Raw genomic sequence first — 23,275 nt, 5'->3', positions numbered from 1 at the left:
CATCATTTAAAAAGTAAAACAGATTTAAGTAATGCAATGCTTATTAGCATATGAATATGGACCTAATTGTCCCTTCTTGACTCTCAGAAGGAATTGGCAATGTCTTCTATGTAAGTGGGTTAAGGAATGTGCCACATATACAATTATAAATAAAAACTTTCATTTGGAAAATTGCAACCTTATCTTCATTGTCATTTAGTAGTGACACAATAGCTCCCTTAGACGATTTGTTACACTTTCCTTAGACGATTTGTTACAAGGATATGTGTAGCGCAGTAAAGACAAGTATACCCAGCGTATTGAATTATAACAGAGTCAATCAGTGCCCGGCAGCACTCTGTAATATCGCACATACTCAGGTTGCATCAAACAAAGCCAAAAGGATAGTTGAAAAATAAAAGCAAAAATGGTTATTTGACATGAAGTGGACCTTGAGATAACCCCCAGTTTCTTTCTTTTCTTTCTTTCTTTCTTTCTTTCTTTCTTTCTTTCTTTCTTTCTTTTTTTATTTGGATTCAGTTTCCTTTTCAACTGGACAAACCGATTCAGGAAGTGGCATAGCCTGAATGTTCTAGAATTTTCTCAGAAATCTTTTCAGTGACCTTTTCTAAGACTCGAAAAATGTTTCCGCCTAACACTGCAAGTTTCTTTTTCCTACCAGCTTAGAAAATGACTGTCACATTTCAAAACATGTGCTAGAGATTGATGAGATTTTAGTCAAATTTGCTTGATGGTTATAAACACTCATTTAAAAAACACTAGGCTCATTCCTATATATATGATTGCTCAACCTGGGAAAGTGAAAAACTCAAAAAACCAGATTTCTTTTTCGTTGTCTATTGCCAAATACTAGTTTAGCTGATTGTGTTTTGTTTGGTTGGATTTTTACCCAGAATGAATACGCAAATTGCCATTTCATAGACCCCCTTGTATATGAATTTCAAAATATCCTTGCTATGTATATCCCACGAAGCCAGTTTTCAATACATTTGTTTTATGTTATACTGACATCTATGGACTCCATAAGAGAAATTCAGCTTTTTTAGAAAAATTCTGTTGGCTGCTTATAGGCAACTTAAAATATAACCCAACTATGTAGATGAAGAATCTTTAAATCTCTAGTGAGTAAGCCACTGGCTAATCTTTGAACCTTATCATTCAGAGCAAAAACATTACAAAGTTCTTCTACCCACCTACAATCAAAACTTAAGGAAGAGGACTGAGGCTCCATTAGTAAAGTATTAATATCTCCTCTTTAATGAAGAGTGGTCTTTACTAGTGAGATAATAAGGGAGAGCCTGTCAGTGCGTAAACATCTGTTTACTGTATGGTGATAATAATATCCATTGTGTAATCACTAGGTGCTGAACATTGCACTAAACACTTTGGATATAATGGTGCATGATTAGAGTCTGGCCCTACCCTTAAGGAACTCACAGTCTAATGGAGGAGACAGATAAATAAAACAGGCAATTTACAATAGAGTATGATAAATACTATGATAGGATATATTTGTCAGGATAGGCTAAACGCCATAACAAATCTCAAGATATCAGTGGCTTAATTCTGTAGAGGTTTTTCTTCTTTTTTTCTTTTTCTTTCTTTTTTTTTTTTCCTTATTCAAGTCAAAGTCCAATGTAATTAGAAGAAGGCAGAGGAGCCTCTATTCTGGCCAGTCATTTAGCGACCCAGAGCCCTTCAGTCTTATAATAATAGCATATCAATATAATAATAATAATATAATAATACCATATCAATACACATGATCTCTAAGATCATTAGGGAGAGGAAAGAAAGAGAGTGTGGAGAAAGCACATTGACTCTTACCCACCTCTGCCCAGAAGACGCATCACCTCCGCTCACACTGCACAGGGAAGAACTTAGACAGGTGGTCCCACTTAGACAAAGGAGGACTGGGCAAGGTCATCCAGCTGTGTCCCTAAGAAAAGGAAACAACCTCAGCAAACAACTATTGATGAGGAGATGTAACTAATGGCAACTAGAGGAAGCCAAGAAACTAAAAAAAAAAAAAATCCTCTCTAACTTTTTATTTCTTGTTAGAATAATTAAGACCTATAGAAAACTGGGAAAAAAATAGTTAACTAGTAACTATCTAACTAATGACTAGATAATGAATAGCTTGAGTAAGCCAAGAAGCTTAGAATGATACTTTCAACTCTAAATTCTCATTTCTTGCTTGGATAACTATTGATAACTAGATGTCAGAAGTGTTGACTGCACTACCACTTATGTGAAGATCACTAGAATAGCCAGAGGAAACTAAGAAGCTAAAAACCTCATTCCTTCCAAATCTAACTTCTTATTTTTTGTTAGAATAGCAAGTGAGAAGAATAGGAAACTAGAGAAAAATAGAAAAATCATGTAATTAGTTACCCAGTAAGAAGATAACTCACAGCTACATACTACAGACTACTAGAATAATTGGAATGAGCCAAGAGAATTAGAAACACACACTCCACTGAATACTAATGTCGCATTTCTTTTTTTTTTTAAGTTTACTTTTTTATGTTTGAGAGATAGAGAACACGAGCGAGCAAGGGGCAGAGAGAGAGGGAGAGAGAGAGAATCCCATGCAGGCTTTGCGAGCCTGAAGCGGGGCTCAAACTCACCCGATATAGGGCTCGAACTCACGAACCCATGAGATCATGACCTGAGCCAGTCAGATGCTTAACCCACTGAGCCACCCAGGCGCCCCAATGCCGCATTTCTTATTTGAATAACAATGGGTTACTAGATACTGCTGGCAGAAACTGGGTAAATAGTTAACTAGAGATAACCAGAATAACCAGACGGCACCAAAAACGGAAAATCTCATTCCTCTCAACTTTAACTTATTTCATGTTCTGAGAATTGTTTGCCTCTGGATTTCTTCATTATTGTAATATGTCCCCTATTAAGAGAGATGCCTCACTGTTTCGTTGTAAACCCTGTCTGCTTCTACTTCACCCTACCCTGATGCTGAGGACCAATTTCTTGACTGGATGGCTACTGGCTACTTCCAAAATGTCTGCTCCATTACCAATTAGAGTCTAATACTGCTGGATGGTGCTCAGTGGTCATGGGCCACAAAGAGCCAGATACGGAGTGAGGTCTTGTTTACACAAAAGGAGAAGGAGGTGCTGGAACACAGGATATATCTGAAATCTGAAGGGAGCCAGGCAACCAGGTAGACAATGGCAGTTATGGTGAAGCGTATTTGCAAATGACATAATGCCAAATCAAGTCGCTTGAAAAGAAAAATAAAATCATTGGCTTGTATAACCGGGAAATCTAAGGTGCATCTGAAATATCTAGAACAGACACTCAAGTGATGCCATCAGGAATACCTCTGTCCATATTTTGCCTTTGCTTTCCTTTGTCTGTTGGCCTTCATTCTCTTCTAATGAGTTAGGCTTTTCCGTATGGCAGGGATGATAACTGCTTATACCTCTCTTTCTTCTCCTAGATTTATGACAGAGAAAGCAAAGCCATTTTTCTCTAGCTCAAAACTGAAAACCTCAAGGAAGGACTCGAATGAGCTAAGTTTGGTTACGTGCTCAACCCAGACCAATCAGTGTGGTTAGAGGAATGGAGTGTTATGTTTGGAGGCATCTGGGTTAGAAACCCACGCCTGTGACCAATGAGGTAGGCACTATGATTAGCAGAATCACCAGCATCACATGATTGGACAGGAGGAACATTTCCCCAGAGGAAGTAGGGATGCGAGACAGAAAAACCAAGATAGAACCACGACGGAGTCCAAGAACTTGTAATCTAATTTTCTGAGAAAAATCCAGACTTGGGCCTCTGCTCAGATATTATCCAGGGGTTTGACGCAGATTAGAACTACATTTGTTCTAGGATGTTGCTAGCTCAAGAATATTTGTGCCGTTGGAATCTTTGTCAGGCAGACATGTGTAATCAAGATAGCAGTGGGCATGGTTGGAGTTGAAAGATACACAGGAGAAGCCCCATTTGGTATGTAATCTGTAAGACATGAAATCTTATAAGAAGTACAGTGAGGTGGTACACCAACCTGTATAACTTGCTATAATGGGTACTAAAATGGAGTCATTGTTCACACTTGTTCTTAGCCAAAAGGCCGAGAAGTGATAGGAGTCATTGTTCAAAAATCTGGGCATGATGTATGGAAGAGAAGTGTAATGTAATGAAAAACCTCTCAGAGATGAACCCTGCAGATCCAGGAGATGAATCTGAGCCATAATTGGAGACGTAATGGTCAAGGAAAGATAGGGAGTAGGATGTTTGCCCAAGGGTGCATGTATTTGTGCATATTTTTGAGAGAATTCAGTTTCAAAACCGTGGATGGCAAGAGAGCTCCAAAGCTGTGACATACCCACGATCCAAGTATGAAGGTCCAGGCACAAAATAGTGTTGGATATACCAAAATACATGATGCATATAAAGTATTCAGCACAATAAGCACATATTAGGTATTCAGTCAATGGTTCTATTACTATTATCACTATGGGCATGGCATTATGCCGGTATTACATATACTACGTGACAGTAACTCTATTTAATAGGTACTGTTACTCTATTTTAAATAATGTGAAAAGGTAACAGAAAAGTCCATTTGCAGAGTTGGAATTTAAATCTAGTCGATCTGACTCCAAGGTTTGTGTTTTGACCGTCATGCTACATCCCATGGAATGCTGACGATATCCCATGAAACCTAGAAAGATCAGGCAATTTATGGTGTATTTTTGATGTTTAGAGCATGGTGTGGACTTTGGTAGTTAGTATTTCTATCCCTTATAGGATGAGAAATCCGACGTTTAAAAGGTTGCATTGACATTTCTGGAACGTTTCATAAAATTAATGATGCCACTAGATCTGTCCAGAATGAGGTGTTCTATTCACTCAAGCAAGAATATTGGAGTACATCATATTATGTCTGTACATAACATTACTGCTACAGTAGACTGAAATCCCACGCTGTTCTAGGGCGCAATGAAACATAACGTTCATAAGTCTCTGGGAAACTTGAGGGTTGTTACACAGAAGAAAGTGAACCGGTATTCACATTGTCTATATTTAGTTGGAAGGTGGTTTTCTCACCCTCCGTCCAAATTCATATCAGATTTGTACGTCTTCCAGGAACCTAGGCAAAAGAAAATGTAGCCTAGGAAGTCATGGATAAGAGGTTTCAGTCCTCAACTCTGGACACTGAAGGCACCGAAGCCTCCATAATAGTTCTAAAACTTGGGGCACCTGGGTGGCTCAGTTGGTTAAGCATCCGACTTTATCTCAGGTCATGATCTCACGGTTCATGGGTTTGAACCCCACATCGGTCTCTGTGCTGACAGCTCAGAGCCTGGAGCCTGCTTGAATTCTGAGTCTCCCTCTCTCTCTGCCCCTTCCTTTCTCAAGCTCTGTCTCTCTCTCTCTCTCTCTCTCAAAAATAAATAAATATCGAAAAAATTTTAAAAAGAAAATAGTTATTAAACTGGAGTGGGAAATAGGACAGGGTAGGCTAGCTCTTTGTAAGCAGTTTTTAAAAACTTTGAACTTAGGGATTTATAATTTAGCTAATCCTCTTGGCAGAAACCATCACACTAGACATTCTGGCGATAGTCTAATCGCACTTGAAGATATCTCCTTGGCTTCTTGCTTATTAAGCCCAGTTCTAAATCCTACATATCTGGGATGCTTCCTCAGGGCAGCCTTTGTCAATTCCTGGATGGTGGCTATCTACTCACTGTGCTTCTGGGCTCCATAGAACACTAGGGTCCTACCACATATATATTATTGTTTCTAGGGAGAAGAGTAAAAATTAATTAAATTAAATTAAACGATGGGGTCAAAATGTTTGGGGAAGAGTGGTTAAATGTTCAACAGGTATAGTATTCATTATGGGACATCTCGGAGGTTTTTAATAAGCTTGCATATGCCATCAATCTTTAGGAGAAGCATCTAGTATGAACAGTTTTCCAAATGTATTTGAGCAGGGTTTTGCTTGCTTGTTTCTTTTTGATGACTACATACTAACATCGTATAGAAAACTAGTATGGTTCCACGAAATACAGTTTAAGGAATGTTAGTCTAGGCTAATGTAGCCACAAGAATGACCTGTATCAACTGTATCTACACCGGAGGATCATGGTGGTGTCAGAAGTTTCTGGCAGCCAGTCTAAAAGTTCTCAAGTCAACCCAGAGGAAGCTCATTAAGACCGCTATCCCCAGCAGGCAGCATGTCTGACAAGTCTTTCAAATTTAGAAGCCAGTGTGTCTGAGGAGGGTCCCGTGAGCTCCAGCCCCCCCATGATCTATATACCCTCCCCCTGCCTTGCTCTGCTGTGTTCAATGTTGAAGGTTGGCCTTTCTTGGCTCCAGGAGTTATATTCCAATTTTCTCACTGGCATAGAAGGTCTTTTCTCCATTTCAGTCTTTACGGCATGAACCCTGACTGCCCCGTTAGTGTCATACTCCTCTCCATGGGGACTATAGATGATTACGCGATTAAGTATGACAAGTAAATAAAATCGCATACGTCTTAAGAGGTAAACCAAATTACACATGTAAAGCATTCAACACACATATGCCATATGCATGTCATATGACATTCACTCAGCAACTGTCAGTTCCCAAATGGGTATTGAAAATCTCTTTAACAAAAGCTATACCTTCCATTCCAAGCTTTTACTTTTCCTTGCGCACATTTTAATTTTTTTTTCAACATTTATTTATTTTTGGGACAGAGAGAGACAGAGCATGAACGGGGGAGGGGCAGAGAGAGAGGGAGACACAGAATCGGAAACAGGCTCCAGGCTCTGAGCCATCAGCCCAGAGCCCGACGCGGGGCTCGAACTCACGGACCGCGAGATCGTGACCTGGCTGAAGTCGGACGCTTAACCGACTGCGCCACCCAGGCGCCCCTCCTTGCGCACATTTTAATATTATTCAGACTTATTTTAAGCACAAACAGGAGTCACCTTTACTTTAAAAATTAAAATAACTGGGGTGCCTAGGGGGCTCAGTGAGTTAAGCGTCCACCTCTTGGTTTTGGTTCAGGCCATGATCTCAAGGTTCATGAGTTCAAGCCCCACATGGGGTTTGCACTCACGGTGAGGAGCCTGCTTGGGATTCTCTCTCCTACTGTCTCTCTGCCCCTCCCCTGCTCGCACTCTCTGTCTGTCTCAAAATACAAAAATAAAAAAACTAAGCAGTGAAATAACTAAATAAGCCAGTCATAAAAATATAAATACTGTATGATTCCAACTTCTATGAGGTATCTAGAATAGTCAGATTCACAGAGACAGAAAGTAGAATGGTGGCGGCCAGAAGCTGGGGGCAAGGAATGGGGAGTTACTAAAGGGTAGAGAGTTTCCGTTTGGGAAGCTGAAAAAGGTCTGGAGATCAATGGTGTTGACAGGTGGAGCACAACATTGATGCACTTAACATCACTCAACTGTATTCTTAAAAGATGGTTAAGACAGTAAATCTTGTGTTAAGTGTGTTTTACCACAATTTAATTTTTAAATGAAAATTAAAAATATAACTAAACAAAAATGTTTCTCTTCTTCCTTGCTTGTCCTTCTTAAAAGATCCCTGCCTCCCTCTACTCTCCCATTCAACCAGTTTTCCATACGACCACCAGAGCGGTGAGTCTGACCACAACACTCCCTATTAACCACTATGAGATAAAATGCAGCCTTCAGCCTGACATGCAAGGCTCTTCACCTAAAGCCCCTGCCTAACCCCACCTCGTAATACTGCCCAATTGTGTACCTCTGCTCAAACCATACCAAACTGCTCTTATGTTTCCAAACACGGTATTTCATGACTCCTTGACTTTGCCTAAAATGCCTCCTCAGACTCCCTTATCTGCCTGACAAACACCTCATCCTTCAAGCCTAGGTTTTCGTGTCTGCTCTGTGGAGCCTTCTCTGACACCCCCAACCCCTCAAGCCAAGGAGAACACTGCCTCTTTTGTATCACCACTCTACCTAATATGGCACTCTATCACTGCAGGTAGCATGGGGCATTGCAATGGTTTGTTTATACGTCTGTGCCCAGTCACTGGATTGGGAGGACCTCAAGGGCTCATTCATGTTTGTATCCCCAGGGTTTAGAGCTCAGGGCTTGCTACATAGGAATTGATTAATGCATTGCTGAGTGAGTGAATAAATACAGAGAAGTAGAAGCACAGATCTGTTCATTTTTATTCCGGTTTCCACCACTGCTATCAATAAAATCCTAAAAGAAAATCCTCAGAGGCTGTGTTGTCAGGACCGCAGGTAGACCAGACCTGGTGACGGAAAAGAGAAAGAGTGGCCAACCTCAAATGCCTAAAGTCTCTGCCTTCTTTCTGCTTTTCTGCCCCTAAGGAAACCACATCCGTCTTGGAACCAAGAATGTTTCACTTTCACGCTGTCTTACTAATAAAAGGACTCAGAGCTGGGGCAGGGAGCAGCACTGGAGGGGACTCGCTGAAGGAAAGGGAAATTTATTCTGGTTTTCCCATTTTGGAACTGAACTCTGATTTTCGTAGAAATGCTATTATATATGATGTACACACTACTTTACTTCAAGCGTGTTACGGGTTAAGAAGCCTTGGATGGACTGGTTTGGGAGTGTCCCAATAATTTATAACATTGTTTATATGGGAAAATTGTTTCTGAGTTCAAAAAAAAACAAACCTTCGGAACTGAATTTGGTGACTTCCGGAATTCTTTTAGAAAGTACCACGAGTGTATCAATGGAAATCCAGGGATATATGAAAATGAAGGGTTTTAATCAGGGGAAAGCCATGATGGCTATATATTTAACGGTCCCATTACAGATATCACTAGATTATACCAGTCCTACTCTGTGGTTCTTGAACTACACATTATTGCAACTAGTATCACATTCTACAACAAGGCAATCGAAATAAAGTTGGAAAATGCAAGTTTCCATTTTAACCTGATCTCATGAAGGTCCAGCATCCAATATAACCTATGAGTGTCATACAAGATGCCTGCAACTTTGCTTCAGGACCCAAGCAGCCTGTAAAAGTGACGCGCCCTCTTTCAAGCACTTTTACAGAAAAATGTCAGGCCATGAAAATGACTCACTGACTTACAGTTTGTCATCAGGGTAAAATATTCCCTGAAATAAAACAGTCTTCTGTAGGGACCCTCTGTGCGTAAACAGATGCATTTGAAAAGCCCATATGACCTAAATGGTTATTTCTGGCTATTCTCCTTCCCACATCCAAATGTTTGTGATATATTACTATGCAGTTGAAGACTGCAAGGCAATACGCATGATTTGAGAGGAAACAGTTCATTTACTGACACTCCACAGAAAAGTTGAAGAAAGAGGCTTTCTTCTTAAAAAAAAAAATAGGAGCAGGAATCTAAAACTGCTTTTAAGAATCACCATCTTCCTGTTAGAAAAAACAATCATGGATATCTGTCAAATACTAATGACAGTCTGTCGATCACACCCCAACCCCACCCCTCCCTGTTTTCAAGAGCTTGTCTTCTTATTGTAAAACTAGCTTTTAACTATTTCCAAAGCAGCAGAATTATATTGCTGCTATGTGTGACTGAAATGTGTGACAGGCTGTTTGGATTGCAATTCCAAGGCCCCAGTTATGACCCTATCAGGGAACACACTCTCCTCATTCAATAGAGCCTTGTGTCTACATAATGTCAAACAAATGGTAGGGCACTAAACAAATAATGAGCTGATTCAGTAACTTGTAGAGTGTCTCAGGTTGTGCCTACACCCTAGGTTGGCAACTTGAGATTCTTCTGAGGGGCACAGTCAAGCCTGTCCTGTGAAGTTGAGGAATTGTCTGGGCCACCCTGGCACATCTCATCTTGATACACCGTCATGAAGCTTAAGATACTTTAATATTCATTTAATGAGACTTCAATACTGAAGCGTAAGACTCTCGGGCCTTTCTGAGATGTACTAAAATAACCTGATTTTGTCCTATTTTGACCATCTGATTCATACTCATTTAAATGCATCCTCTACTCAGCTGTGCAATATTTTTTAAAATGTTCACCCAGGGGGACGACTGGGTGGCTCAGTCGGTTAAGCGGCCGACTTCGGCTCAGGTCATGATCACACAGTTCGTGAGTTCAAGCCCCGCGTCGGGCTCTGTGCTGACGGCTCAGAGCCTGGAGCCTGCTTCGGATTCTGTGTCTCCCTCTCTCTCTGCCCCTCCCCTGTTCACAGTCTGCCTCTCTGTCTCTTAAAAATAAATAAACATTAAAAAAAAATTAAAATGTTCATCCAGGGACATCTTAGACTAAGACAAATGAAAGGGATTGATCTGCTTGTCTCCTGACTTTGGGCCCTGCTTTTTTTTTTTTTTTTTTAACCAATCCCCACCCTGTGCTGAGACCTACTTTTTAACAGGAGTAAACCTGTCCTCTCTACCTCTGCTTTCTTCTATCTCTGGATTCATCATTTCATCCTTCCCTCAAACCTCAACACAAGTTGTGCACCCAATCATTGTCCAAGCTCAACCTTCCTGGCTTTCCTATGAACACTTTTAGTACTTTTTGTTACATTTAGCATGGACGGCTCTACTAACTAATATCACCAGGACTGTGGCTTGTCTACACAACTGGACTATATAATCTATCTGAAGAGAGGGACCTTGACTTCTACTTCGTAGGATAGTGATGCAGTGTTGGGCATCTCTTCTCTTCCTGCTCCTGTTAGATATTTTACCTGGATCTTCTTTGCTTACCAACATGCACAGGACCCTCTGATTGGTAAAAATAACAAAAATATAAGTCTGCCTTCCCTAAGGTTTTATCTTCAACTGGCTTCTCTTCTTAGTATATTCTCTTCCCTAGATGTTGTCACCCAGTCTCAGGACATCAGCTATGAGTCATGAAGATGATTTCTTACTGGTGGTCCCCAGCTTTGATTTTGCCTCAGAATCCCAGTGCTACCTCTCAAAAGGGACTCATGACCTGGATAACTTTCATACTTGGCCCAGGAACAAAATCTCCCTCTTCCTCCCTAACTGCCTTTTCCTCCATGACATACAGATTTCTACTAATGGAGCATGAGTCTCCAAATTATTCTGCCAAGTTCAGTTTATTTCAACAAAGATCAGTTGGGTGCCTACCACGAAGAAGACATTGAGCCTGGAAATCATGCTGGCATGTTTAAATCTTCCCACTAAATTTTCCCTTTGGTTCTTTGTCTTCAGCCTATCCAGAGGCTCAGGAAGTTCTTATGAAAGTCACCCACATCCAAACCTTCCTCTTTATTGCCTTTGCCACTCACTCCAGTAGTCCCAAGACTCATGATTTTAAGCTTGCATTATAATTGCCTTCGAGCTGGTTTCCATGCTAGTATCTCTCCTTCCTCCACGGCAGAGGCTCTCAAACTTTGCTGCATATTAGTAATACCGGGGGATTTTTTTTTTTTTTTTTAAATCGTAAGGCCCAGGCTACATCTCACACCATTACGTCAGAATCTCTGGGGTTAAGAGTGAGGAATCAGTATTTTGTAAAGCTGCCAGTTGACTTTAATGTGCATCCAAGGTTGTGTGTGAATCAATGTTTATTCCATTCTACTTCATGCCTCCAGGGCTTCTACAGACACTGCTTTCATCATGCAACTCACTGGCTCAATCTCCCTAAGAAACCTCCATTGACCAACCTCAAGGCTCCTTACAATCTGACTCAATTTTATCTCATGAACCCCATGACTTCCCATCTCAATGACCATCTGATGAATACCTCGTCTCTGCCTATCCAAATTTTCCTCATCCTTCAAGGTCCAGTTCATCCAAGAAGAAGTTTTCCCTAAGGAATCCAGACCACAGTGATTATCTAGCCTCTGGGCACCTATCACACATCTGGCCTATATCACCTTATATTGTAGTAACATTTTCTGTGTGTATATCTCATTTTCCTAATTAGTTTCTAAGTCCTGGTCACATAGTCTATATCTACCTTGTAGCCCTCTCCCCCCCCACCCCACCCCCGACACTATACTCAGTCCAGTGCTATGTACATAAGACATCCAATAGATATGCTGGTTGGCTTATGTTCATCCTATCATAAAAAATGTTTCAATCAACATGCAGCTAACTTTATAGGTTTGTGCCATGTTGTAATAGTACACAATTGAGCAATATGCTTCATCTGTACTCTTGTCAGTAGACAGACTGACAAAAAACAGGACAGCCTCACTTTCAGATGGGACTGCTTATCTTGAATACCTCCTGGGTATAGCTAAGGCATGTAGATATACTGTATATAATAAACCCAAGGGAGGCTATTAACAATTCAACATTTCCTGTTCGTGTAGGAATGCTAATTCCATTTATCAAAGAAGCCCAGAAACATTGTTTCTTTAGGCTGATCCTCCCTTTTTGGCTCCTCAGGGCCCAAGGCCGTAATCCCTGTGGAGCCAGAGAGGGGAGAAAACCCTCCCACTGACCCCCTGACCACTGGGTTAGAAAGTCAGGCTGAAAATAGTTAAAGATTTCTAAGTTGAGAAAGGTTGAAATGGGCCATTTATAATTGGAGGTAGTTGTGGTGTAGTGTAAAAAGCATTAGACTGGGGGCCAGAGGAGCTGTGTTCCTACCCCAGCTCTGGCACATAATTATCCTGTGATTTTAAGCAAAACACCGGGCTTCTATGGACCTCCGTTTCTTCATCAGTAAAAGAGGATTAGTAATAAATAGCATAGCGTTTGGGGGAATTCATAAAGAAGACAATATGCATAACTATCCCTAACACACAGTAGGCGCTCAATAAATGTCAGCAAATTTGAACAATAATGCTAAACTATGTCATTTGCTTATTTAGCATAAAATGCAAATATTTTAACAAGCAGGATCCATCCAGTTCCCCAATTAATGTTCCATACATTTTGTTAAATTGCTTTTTATTTGGTAATAAATTCTAACTTAGGAAAGTTATAAGAATAAAATGACACAAAGAACACTCACGCACCCTTAACCCAGATTCACCTGTTATTAGCATTTTGCTCCATTTTCTTTTATCTATCTATCTATCTATATCTCTCTATCTACTTTCCTGAACGATTTGAGGGTAAGTTGCAGGCATCATGACCTTCTGCCCCTAATGCTTTGGTGTATATTTCCTAGTTATAAGGATATTCTCTTACATACCACCATCCACTTAACAACTTCAGTCATATTACCATCGGTACAATATTTTTTCCAAGCTTTGTCCATTGGCCCAATAATGTCCTGTATACCATATTGCCCCCCTCTCATACAGAACCCAGTCTCCGATGGGATTTTAAATTTTAACATTGAAACAGGGTTCTTTTACAAAGCATCGTGGTGAAAAACATAGGCTCTAAAGCCAGGCTGAGTGAGAGGTGAGCTCTGCCACCAATTAGCTGTGCAACCTTAAGCAAGTTACTTCATGTCTCTGTGTCTCAGCTTATTCATATGAAAAATAGGCTTGAAACCGGTACTTCACAAAGTTGTCGTAAGGATTAAATAAGTTGATTCACATAAAACACTTTATTTTTTTAATGTTTATTTATTTATTTGAGAGAGAGAGAGAGAGAGCGCGCAAAGGAGCAGGGGAGGGGCAGAAAGAGAGACAGAGAGAGAGAAAGAGAGAGAGAGAGAGAGAATCCCAAGCAGGTTCTGCATTGTCAGCACAGAGCCAGACACGGGGCTCGATCCCACAAACTGTGAGATCATGACCTGAGCTGAAATCAAGAGTCAGACGCTTAACCGAATGAGCCACCCACGTACATAAAACACTTTAGAAAAGCACGTAGTACGTAGTAAGTGCTCGATAATGTGACAGATATCGATATCAACATTTCTATAATTCCAATGCCAAATCAAATGTACACAAATTTACTGAGTACCTCTTCTGTGCAAAGTATTTTACTAAGGTCAAGTCACATTTATCTCACCAGCTCCAGAGTCATAGAATGTTGGATTTCCAAAGGCCTTCAAAGTCATTGGCTCTTAATTTGTCCCTATTTCACAGACCTTGGAGAATCTGGTAAATAAACTCTCTGGAACTGCCCTCAGGGGATTAAAAAAAACAACAACAAAAAACAAAAGCAACTCCAGGAAAGATACATTCATGAACTAATCCCCAGAACCTGTGACTGTGACTTTATTTTGAAAACGAGTCTTTGCAGATGTAATTAAATTAAGGATTTTGAGATGAGGAGATCACCCCACCTATCCCTGTGGGCCCTAAATCCAATGACAGGTGTCCTTATAAGAAATACACAGAGAAGACAGAAGGGGACAACGCAATGTGAAAATGGAGGCAGAATGTGACCAAGAGTCCAGGAATGCTGGCAGCCACCAGCAGCAGTAAGGGGCAAGGAAAGGAACCTCCCCTAGAGCCTTTGGAGGGAACATGACCTCGCTGATGTCTTCATTTCAGACTTCTGGCCTCCACAACTTCCCTTGCACAAGTTACCAAGTTGGTGGTAATTTTTTTATATTAGTCTCAGGAAACTAATAGAAACATACATACTCACAATCTTGCAGATTTCAGTGAGCCTGTGACACCACCCCCCCCCCCCCATCCCTGGTACCATGCCAGCCAGGCTGAGAAACTCTGCTTTTAACTTACTTTCTCACTTACTGATCAGGAACCAAGAATGCAAGTAGGGCCTAAAGCTAGGTATTGAACTGGTGTGTGTGTGGGAGGAGGGGGTGCTCACTGTGGCAACCCAAAGTCCCTGATGTGGGGATAGGATATGGGAGATAAGTCCTTAGGGAACACAGCCATACTAGCTGGGCCTAGCAAACCATGGGATAGGACTGAAACATTTTCTGTTTACTTCATCAGTATCTCAGTCCTTCCTGCTTCCTCAAGAGTCCTCCTTTCCCCACCCCCAATATTTGCAAACTAGAGAAAATAAACATCTTGTCACACCAAAGGAATTTGAACAAAGAGCACTTTAAAACAGAAAGTAAGCAAACCTAACACAATGGGGATGGGCATACCATTTGTCCAGTAAATTAAGATGTTAAAAGCATGGCCTTTAAAAAAAGATTGTACCTATATTTTCCCCTGAAAAAGCAGGTTTGGGAGAGAGAGTGAGAGCTTGACCACGGTACAGATCAAGCGTAAAGCTAGTTTTGGAGAAAGATTATGTTCTCTACACTTAATAACCAGGAAATGCTGCTAGGAATGTGGGCTCGTTTGGGCCCTGTTGCCGGTACGCGCTGTTCTCCAAAAGATATGAGGTCATTTGGGTCACCCTCATCCGATATGACGGGTGTTCTTATAAGAGGGAAAGAGACCCAAACAGAGGAGAGCACTATGAGGAGGTACAGAGACACATGAAAAGAGATGGTCGTGTGAAGACAAAGGGAGAAATTGCAGTTAGGCTGCCAGAAGTCAAGTGGCACTTGGGTTTTCCCTCACACCCTCAGAGGGTGCATGGCCCCCTGAGTGTGGACTCCTGGCCTCCAGAACTGTGAAAGAATACATTTCTCTTCTTATAATCCATTCCTTTTGTGGCACTTTATTACAACAGCCCTAGGAAACGAATACACACCTTGATTTGGGTTATCAATGAGACATTTACTTAATAGCTACCATGGGCCAGGCACTGTACCAGGCACCAGGGATATAGAAAGATAAGACGGGTCTTATTCTTGCTTTAAAAGCAGACTTCAGGGGCGCGTGGGTGGCTCAGTCAGTGAAATGCCCACCTCCTGATTTCTGCTCAGGTCATGATCTCATGGTTCGTGAGTTTAAGCCCCGCATCTGGCTCTGTGCTGACAGCTCGGAGCCTGCTTGGCATTCCCTTTCTGTGTGTGTGTGCGCGTGTGTGTGCGTCTCTCTCTCAAAATAAGTAAATAAACTTTCAAAATAAATAAAAGCAGACTTCAGTTTTCGATGATAGATGAGGCTGTTTTCAGGGCCCCATAGATGCCTTTCCCTAACCTGTAACCTGGCACACACATATTTTTTGTTTCATTTGCTCACGTATGTAGACTATTTCGGTCCTCTGAAGACCAGATTTCTCCTGGCATTTTGGACTATTCCATTTACCGAGGGACATAGTTATTCACACAATGCCCTCTCCCTGGGGTGGCCACGAAGGAAGAATGGGGAAGGTTCTAAGGCACCTTTCATTTTGTTTCCTACCTGTATCTTTCCTGATACATCCATATCCCCACTGACATTTCTCCTGCTCTAAAATGAGGAGCTCTTCACACATTTTATGAAACACTATGCAGGGACCACAATGTGGCACTGTTTCATTCCTAAAATGTAATAAAATATACAGTTCATTTTATGTGACAATATGAGGCCTTCACCTCAGGGTCTAAGGTGTGGGGAGGGGAGAGTGCATATTTAAGGCCAACTCAATGCCAATCTCAGTAACAGAGCCCAGGCCTTATCACTTGAATCCTGATGCCACCATGGTAAGCCTTTGGTTTATTTTACTCCCATATTCATAGTTAGAGACCCCATTTCCCATAATGTTCCACCTTCTCCCTTCTGTGTATTCCCAGTAAGGTGCCCTTACTTGTATCCATTGACACAGTCTTGCTTTGGCTGTGGTGATTTTGCCTGCTAAGGTAATAACCAATAACAAGGGGTCAGTTTGAGGGGTGACCCTTCACAGAAGTATATTATTCTTAAAGGGGGCCCTTCTTAGAGATCAAAAAGTCCTCAAAACCAAAAGGAAAATGGCTCTAATGATAGACTGGCATGCAGTAGGTCAATCCTTTGGGGCAGGAGTCCTGTACTCTGTCATATTTTTTTATTTTTTATTTTTGTAAGTCTCCTGTGATTCTGGCTTGAGTAATTAGGCAATAAGGTGGACAGTGGTGTCATTTATGGAGATGAAAGATAGGAAGAGGCAGATGAGAATTATGGGTAGGGATGGAGGCAGATGATACATTTGGCTTTATATGTGTTCATTTTAAGATGCCTATGTAGCTTTCAGGGGATTTTAGCAGGCAGTTTGATACATGGATAGTGTAAGAGATATGGCAGGTGGTATTGATTTTGGAATCATCAGTCAACATGTTTCTTTGTTGTTCTGTGAAGCCATAATAAACCTGTGCCTTCTAAATCTTCAACAGCAGGTGGAAGAGACATTTTTAAAAAGGTAAGAACTTCCAGGTATCCTTGAAACACTTTCATGGTCTTGGCCACTAGCTGGCCTTAGTGCCCCCAGTTCAATCTAGCTGCTCTTGACCCAGGATAGGTGTGTGGACCTTGGTTGTGAAGTGTGACATATGCAGTGGTTAAGGTATTCTTCAGAGGGTGGTAAGAGATGCCAGGAAGGCAAACGTGGTTCCTGTCAGTCTTGTTCCCTCACTAAATAGCATTTATGCTCAAGGAGAACTGGGCCGAAAGAGTAAGAGGTTGGACACTCTTGGCTTTGGTTTTCTTTGTTCTTAATGCTTTGCAAAGTCTTCCTGGCCTCCAGTGGGTACACAGCCTCTAAACCATTCTCTACACCACCAGGTTATTTTTCATAAAACACCACCTTTGTCAGTGTCCCAAACCTCCAAAAGAACAATTTCCAATTGTTCTAGTTGGCATCCAGGTTCCTCAAAACTCCGGTCCTACCTTTCATAGCTGAACTACACCTTTCCTAGCCTCTACACAAACTGTCTACTCACTTGTGCTGAAAACAAACCAGAGTTTTTCAGATGGCAAACCCTTGCTAATGCTATTATTTCATGAACTTCTCTATCTACCACAAATCTTCATTGAACACGCACTATGTACCTTCTTTGCCAAAGTTCAGCCAGCTCTCTCCCTTCTCTTGCCTACACAGTGAGCATGGTTCCAGCAACCATATGTTCGGGACAAAATGACAAGGTGGCAAATACATGCGAGCTGTGGGACAATCACAGAGAGACTCTTTACAACCGAGGCTACTCACTCATCTAAATTGTATCAGAGAACGCCTTCCATAGTTATTTTCGCATTTTGTCTTTCCAGCCACACTGGAGGTGTTGGAGGCTGAATCCAAGTTTAGACTTCTTTGCACCCCACATGGCACCAATCATACGGTAGGTATGTAACAGTTTTATGGTAAGTGTTTGTGTTTGGACTGGCTTCTGATGTTCTTTGTTTGAGTTGGGCAACATTCGGCAGAAAATACATTTTTACCAGAGCAGATTAGCCCTTCTGCTGAGTAAGCTGAGCCCTCGTAAACTGATCCTGCCTTCTTCCAAAGAGCTACGGAAATAAATCACCTTGTGGGTGAAACAGAGTTAGTCCTCATTTGCAGGGGGATTTGAAGTGTCTCCGCGGTTCAGTCCTCCACAAAAATCTCCCCATATTTACCATCTGCTCTGTCTTCAAGTTACCTCGGCATTTTTCTAAGACTCTGTGAAAATGAGCAAGGAGCTCTCACTTTCCAAAGTGTCCACCAAAGCCAAGGGGACATTAATTAGAGGCAGGAGGGGCGGGATCAAGGAGCTGGTCTCACCAAAGGAAGTTAGTTTATTCCCTGGGAAAGAAATGAAATGTGAGTTCAGGAGGTAGAACCGAAACCTTTTCAACTCTTCATGGCTAGACAAGAAATTGAATGGAAGAGATAGATGAGATGGTAAAATGTGGCAATAAATAAGTCAGAAATTTCCTGTAACCTTGGGAGAGAAGGTGATAGGGTCAAACGGCTTCACGCTGTTTTTGGATATCAAGAGAAACTCTGGGAGGCAGCAAACGTTTTCTACAAAGGGCCAGATAGTAAATATTTTAGGCTTTACAAGCTACAAACCTATATAGTCTTGGTGGCACATTCTCCTTGGTTTCTTTAAATGACCCTTTAAAAACATTTACGAAAAGTGTTAGCACTTTTGCTCTAAAAGATGGCGTATGTGTAAATTTCAATTAGATTTCAACTTGAAAAATTCTTATTGTGGTAAGATTAACTCTGCAGAATTCTAAATCCCAAGACTGACTAACCAGGGATCCTCAGCTCACAAAGAGAGCGGCTACTCCCACCACGGAGTACTAGCTAGAGGAGGGGAGCCGGTTTGAGTGAGTCTAAGGGTTTTTGCAAAAGCTATTCAAAGTGAAAAAAAAAAAATCACAGTGAGTGTGATTTGAGCAGGACACTGAGCATCTGGCCAAATTAAAGCTGGGGAACTCCCCCAGGAGCTTTCAGAACAGACCCAAAGGCAGTCTGGAAGCTGGGGTCAAGGAGAGGCAAACGCTGAGGGTGTTTTTTGACCACAAAGGCAGGGGAAGTCCTGGGCTTTGTAATTACCAAGCAGCCGAGACTGCACTTTGGGAATAAGTGAAGTATCTGCGAAATGTAACCTACCTGCCTGGGATCAGCCTGAAATACCTTCTGGGGTACACCCTGATGGATGTAAAGAAATCATGCCTGAAAAATTGGAGTCTGGGGACACTGGGAGTTCTGGCGCGAGAGAGGAAGAGGTTAGACGTGTTCCCTTTCCCCTTCCCCCACAGGAACCACTTTTCACTAGGGAGCACAAAGCAGGCCTGAAGGTAGAAACTACAGAGAATCTACAGCACCCCTGACAAACATGGTTTTGAGAAACCAAGGGAGGGGCTCCCCCCTCCCCAGATGCTGACGGAAATGACCTGAGGGCAACATGTCTTAAGCTGAGATCAACTTGTCAGGAAGATAGGAAGAACAATGCTTCCCCCACCCAGCTCTAGCCCACGGCTAGAGTGCTGGAGACCGAATAAATGCTCAGTGCCTAATTGGGAGGTGGAGGGTTAGTGTGGGTGGTAACCACACTTACCACAGGTGTCCTAAAAGTAACCATATATTTCAGTCTCCCAGGTGTTCTCACAACCGTTGTTTGATCCGAGGCTCACAACAAGCCAGTGTGATCCTAAGACAACGACAGAGATTATTTTCGCAAATTGTGTGCGGTAAGGAAACAGGCTCAGAAGGGTTGGGCTACTTGCCCAAGTTCACACAGCTTTCAGGTATCGGTGCCACCCTCCAATCTCTCCAGATTCCAGACGCGATGCTTACTGTCACACTACTGCCAGTCTTCTCAGGGAGGAAACACCAAGGTGGGGAATGGCTGGCAAAGAAGTACATCCCTGGCAGAGGTGACCCACTTGGGAGCTGGAGAGGGTAGGGGGGACATGAACAATTCGAAGGTGAGGATGATGGAGTTGTGAAGACATTTAAGGCTTGCAGAACGCTGGGAACTGAAAAGGCTTTTAAATGGACACACTTCTCTCTCTCTCTCTTTTTTTTTTTTTAGTGTTTATTTTTGAAAGAGAGAGAGTGTGTGTGCACACGCGCATGCAAGAATAAGCGGGGGAGGGGCAGAGAGAGAGGGAGACACAGAATCCGAAGCAGGCTCCAGGCTCCAAGCTGTCAGCACAGAGCCCGAAGCGGGGCTCAAACTCACGAACTGTGAGATCATGACCTGAGCCAAAGTGGGACGCTCAACTGACTGAGCCACCCAGGTGCCCCACTAACTGGAAACAGTTCTGAAGCCCGGGTCCACATTCCAAGGAAATGAGGGATGAGCTTTTAAAATGTTGAGGGGTAGCCTGGAAAAGCCACAAAGATGGGGTTGGGGTGGCTTCAAGGGGCTTTCACGGGGGCAGCACGAGGCACCAGAGCAGTAACTTTGCCTGCTCGGTCGATCCCAGATGCTGAGAAAAATAGCTTTGATTTTGGATCTCAACACAAAGTAAGGTCGGGGTATTGCAAAGGGTGAAAAATGACTCATTTATACAAAAATCTGTGTCATGAACTCCATGTTTCCTTCAGCCAGCAAGTATTTCCTGAGCACCTACTATGTGCCAGATACAGCATGAGCTAGGTGTCGGGGATACAGCAGCAAATAAGACACTGCCCGTGACCTCAGGAGAACCCTAAGTCTAGCTGGGAATCCGGAGAATAAATAGCTGCAAAACAATGTGATAAGTAATCTGATAGAGAGAGGAACAAGGATGAGAACCGAAGCCTAGGGAAAGGGGGAGGAAGTCCACAGTGCACCAGGCTTCCCTAACTCCCTGACCCAATGCCTGCCTCACTCCCGCGTGGGAGGGCAGCAGTAATGCTGGAAATGCGATAGCCCCAGAAACAGGATACCTTGTAAAATGAACTACATAAATTGTGAAATGTAAGTCATGGTTCTATTGTTCTGTAACAAGGTAGAAACGACATTTTTTTTTCTTTTTTATCAAGCTAGAAACTATGAACCATGAAAACCTACAAGCAGTATTCCCCTCCTTTCCCTTTTCCGACCCTCTGCTTCTAGAAAGGAGGCTACTGGACTAGAAGGGTGGAACGTGGAACTTCTGTTAAAAGTTTGGTCAGTTGACATCACAGGGGTAGGAGCATGACTAGAGTGGTTATAGGGTAATGTCGGGATCCCAGATTTATGTTCTTTGAACTCCTGGAGATAATGAAAGAGGAAAGTTTGTCCAAATGGAGGTTCAACCTACTGATAAGGGCCACGATGGGCTAAATTTTGCCACAGATGGAACCGCTACTGAGGAAACCATAGCAGAAAAAATATTGCCACTTAGGATGGAAAAACCACCTGCGATTACCAAACCGTAAGAATCTCGAGTACTTTGCTCAAGCCATCTCTTGTCTCTTGTGTAGAAATTACGTGGCTTCACCTGAGTTTTCTTCTTTGTTTCTTTTTAACAAATCCTTCGTATAGAAATTTAAGCTTGTATAGACATTACCTGGTTTCACAGATGGTTATTGCTTGATTAAAAATATAATAATAATAATAATAATAATAATAATAGCTACTGTTTATTGAGTACCTGCCATGTCCCAGGACTGTGTGGACAACAGCATGAATCCTCACAGATTTAAAGGTCTACCCACCATTCCCACATCCCTGAAAAATATAATCTCCCTAAGGGCAGGGATTTTGTCTGTTTTATTTACCAGTGCAACCCAAGTACTTGGAACAGTGTTAAAAACATAGTGGATACTCAATACATATGTGTTCAACCAATAAATTATAAAATTGAGACTTGAGAAGTGAAGTGATTTATCCAAGGTCATGTAACCAATTGAATGTGGGGATCTTAACCCAGTTCTATCTGAATGATGATCTCTTTGTTTCTTCCACTATACTGGGCTGCGTTTTGGTAAATCTATTCCAAGTTTACAGTTCTGATGGGGGTATAGGAAGTGACGCCATCTATTAAGTCATCTGGAACCATCTTCTAGCCATCAAAAGCACTGTTGCCTTTCTAATTCATCCACTCTCTAGCACTCGTGCCTGTACTGCCTTTCTTCTGATCTCACAGCATTCATTTGCGAGGCACCAAATAAACATACCACCTCCTACTGGAACAGTGCATGCCCACATTGGCACACACCACTTTTCAAAACTCCCCATGATGCACCCAGATCAAGGAACCAACCGGAAGGAAGGAGGACATGCACTCAGAAAACTTGCCAGCTGTCAAGAGTTGCAAGGAACCCTAAACATCATCTAGTTCAATGTCCCACCTCATGCAGCAATAATTCTAAAAAATTACTAACTTGTACCAGCCCATGGGTATCCCTAAAAGTGGGGGAGGCAAGAGAGGACCAGGGGGTACACAAAGCTAAGGATAAGCCTGCAGCTTCTTCCTGGACCGATAATTTTCTAGGTTGGGAGACAACGTTAGATAATTTACCTGTTGAATAATTTAATTATTTGTATATATACTTAAAATTTTTTTTAATGCTTATTGATTTTTGAGAGAGGAAGAGAGAGAGTGAGTTCGAGCGGGGCAGAGAAGAGAGACACAGAATCGGAAGCAGGCTCCAGGCTCTGAGCTGTCGGCACAGAGCCCGACGTGGGGCTTGAACTCACAAACCGCGAGATGATGACCTCAGCCGAAGTCGGATGCTTCACTGACTGAGCCACCCACGCGCCCCAAATATTATTTTTAGATTTAAACCACTTCTGATATAGTTTATCACACAGAATCCACAATTCACACCACTGTTGAAAGATAAACAGGAGACTGGGGTAGACGTTACTGCTCAGGGAATATTTCCCCGAAGAAGTGATAATTGAGTTGAGGCCTGATACGTAAGATTCAGTTAGCAAGGGGAAGGGTGGGAAGAGAGTGGAGAGAAGAGAGGTATGAACGTCTTGGGGTAGAAGGTCCAACAGCCTGGAGCTGAGACGTCCACAGCGGCTCCAGCATCACCCCCCAAATTCCTTAGCCGAGACCAGAAAGCCAGGGACACACAGCTATCATTGCTGAAGGATTGTCAACACGCTTGCTGAAACCGCCCGTGCCTTTAGATTAGAAACCGCTTGGTGTGAAAGGAAACGAGTCGGCTCACCATGCAAACTATGAAAAATACCAGTATCTG

General features: G+C 42.2%; 1 long non-coding RNA gene across 1 annotated transcript in view; it reads right to left on the bottom strand.

Moving 5' to 3' along the window:
- The window catches only part of LOC123383468, an 80,181-nt gene that overhangs the window by 55,669 nt on the left and 1,237 nt on the right, over positions 1-23,275 (bottom strand). The window contains exon 3 of the long non-coding RNA XR_006593226.1: positions 1,832-1,939. This is a non-coding gene — a long non-coding RNA (uncharacterized LOC123383468). The remainder of the gene's footprint in view (positions 1-1,831; positions 1,940-23,275) is intronic.

This window comes from Felis catus, chromosome X, assembly GCF_018350175.1.
Source record: "Felis catus isolate Fca126 chromosome X, F.catus_Fca126_mat1.0, whole genome shotgun sequence".
Classification (NCBI taxonomy): Eukaryota; Metazoa; Chordata; class Mammalia; order Carnivora; family Felidae; genus Felis; species Felis catus.
Note: the sequence above shows the minus strand (reverse complement) of the source record. Positions and strands in the feature narration are given on the sequence as shown.